Here is a 2786-nt window from a genome sequence, read left to right on the forward strand (position 1 = left end):
AGATCAGCCTGGCCAACATGGTGAAACCCCGTCTCTACTAAAAATACAAAAATTAGCTGATGTGGTGGCGTATGCCTGTAATCCTAGCTACTCAGGAGGCTGAGGCAGGAGAATTGCTTGAACCCGGGAGGTAGAGGTTGCAGTGAGCAGAGATCGCGCCATTGCACTCCAGCCTGGGCGACAGAGAGAGACTCCATCTCAAAAACAAGAAAACAAAACAAAAAAAAATTCACGCTTTGCCACACCATGGAAAATGGAAGCAAGCACATAACTGGGCCAAATCCCCATGGTCTCTTTGGGCAGAAGACACGTCAGGCAGCTGGATCCTCTCGCACAGAGGCCGGTAAGCACAAAGGCATCACCTGGGGAGAGGAGACGCCGATGGGGTCTTAGGAGAATCCCAAGAAGTACCTCCCTGGAACACAAATCATCTTGGCTGACATTGAGAGTTCAGAAAGGGCAGACTTGATAGCTTATCTCAAAAAAGCTGCTAATGGATAATAATTGGCCACTGCCTTATTTATTACAAAACAGAAATGTCTCATGAGTTTTCAAATGTGTTACCATAATTTGATCTCATACACCAGAATTCAGATCATGAATGACTGACAGGATATTTTGATTGAACAGTCCTGATTTAAATAAGACTGGCTTATAGCTAAGTGAATATGATCAACTCTTTTGAATTTTTATAGTAATTCCAATTCAGTAAATACTATTACCATTTTCCCCTTCTAAAGATATGATTGGACTTCACTAGTAATGTCCAACTTTTCCCAAAGACGGTAAATGTTGTCTCAAAGTATCTTAGAGGTCAGTTTTATACTTAGATGTATACAACTGGTTATATTAATATATTTAAATACTGGGGAAATTTCTTCACTGTCTCAGAACGAAGTAACGCTCACCTGTGGTTTAATTTGTATTCATTAGCCTATTAAAGGCAAGGACTGAAGATAAGATAGCAATGTCTACTTTATATTTTTGGTCATAACTATGACAATCTAATCAGAATTCCCTGTATCTAAAATTCAGGCTTTTTGACCGGGTCTGGTGGCTCACGCCTGTAATCCCAGCACTTCAGGAGGCCGAGGCAGGTAGATCACTTGAGGTCAGGAGATCGAGACCATCCTGGCTAACATGGTGAAACCCCGTCTCTACTAAAAAAACAAAAAATTAACCAGGTGTGGTGGCATGCACCTATGGTCCCAGCTACTCGGGAGACTGAGGCAGGAGAATCTCTTGAACCCGGGAGATGGACCTTGCAGTGAGCCGAGATCGCACCACTGCACTCCAGCCTAGGCAACAGGGCGAGACTCAGTCTCAAAAAAAAAAAAAATGCAGGCTTTTTACTTATTGAAAGACATTTTAGTGTAGTTTCTGTGTAATATCAAAAAATATGCAATATGTTTCACATTTTATAGATGATCTATAAGGGCAGGTGTTTTGTTTTTGTGTTTTTTTTTTTGAGATGGTCAAAATCTCACCTGTCGCCCAGACTGGAGTGCAGTGGCGTGCTCTCACTCCTACCGATCGCCCTGCTCAATCCTCCCCAGTGCCTGGCCTGGAGAGGGCAAGTTATAATTAGGATTGTCTTGAAACAGCTATTCAAAAACACATAAAACTACGGAACTATTTTGTATGTGTGCTTTGCCAACTCATTAGAAGAATTAAAGTAGAAGAGATATACACAAATTTATAAATTATGTGTGATCATAAGATTTAAGATAATCAAAATAAAATCAGGCGGGGCATGGTGGCTCACACCTGTAATCCCAGCATTCTGGGAGGCCAAGGCAGGGGGATCGCTTGAGCCCAGGATTTCAAGATCAGCATTGGCAACATAGTGGTACCTCACCTATATAAAAAATAAAAGATAGCCAGGCATGGTGGTGTGTGCCTGTAGTCCCAGGTACTTGGGAGGCTGAGGCAGAAGGATCACTTGAGCCCAGGAGTCCAAGGTTACAGTGAGTCAAGGTTGTGCCACTGCACTGCACTCCAGCCTGGGCAACAGTGCAGTGTCTCAAAAAAAAAAAAAAAACAAAAAAAACCCACAATCACAGATTATGAAAAAATAAGTATATATGCCAGGATGTGAATAGTGACTACTATTTTCTTATATATTTTCAATTTTTTTTTTGGCATAACTTACTTTAGGAATAAGAAAAAATAGTTAACATTTTAATAAAAATTTGAGTTTCAAAATCAGAGATAATTCAGTTGATGGGTTGAAGTTAGCCTCTTGGGGGCCAGATCTTACAAATTCTAAGCTGGCCGGGAGCAGGGGCTCACACTTGTAATCCTAGTACTTTGGGAGGCCGAGATGGGCGGATCACTCGAGGTCAGGAGTTAGAGACCAGCGTGGCCAACATTAGCGAAAACCTGTCTCTACCAAAAATACAAAAATTGGCCGGATGCAGTGGCTCACGCCTATAATCCCAGTACTTTGGGAGGCCAAGGCAGGTGGATCACGAGGTCAGGAGTTTGAGACCAACATAGTGAAACCCCATCTCTACTAAAAATACAAAAATCAGTTGGGCGTGGTGGCAGGTGCCTGTAGTTCCAGCTACTTGGGAGGGTGAGGGAGGAGAATTGCTTGAACTCGAGGGGTGGAGGTTGCAGTGAACTGAGATTGAGCCACTGTATTCCAGCCTGGGTGACAAAGCAAGACTTCATCTCAAAAAGAAAAAAAATTAACCAGGTATGGTGGCGGGTACCTGTAGTCCCAGCTACTTGGGAGGCTGAGGCAGGAGAATCGCTTGAACCCGGGAGGCAGGAGTTGCAGT

At 43.0% G+C, this 2786-nt stretch overlaps 1 pseudogene; it reads left to right on the forward strand.

Moving 5' to 3' along the window:
• Positions 1-246: 246 nt before the first annotated feature.
• The window catches only part of LOC105548427, a 26057-nt pseudogene continuing 23517 nt past the window's right edge, over positions 247-2786 (forward strand).

This window comes from Mandrillus leucophaeus, unplaced genomic scaffold (assembly GCF_000951045.1).
Source record: "Mandrillus leucophaeus isolate KB7577 unplaced genomic scaffold, Mleu.le_1.0 Scaffold1103, whole genome shotgun sequence".
Lineage (NCBI taxonomy): Eukaryota > Metazoa > Chordata > Mammalia > Primates > Cercopithecidae > Mandrillus > Mandrillus leucophaeus.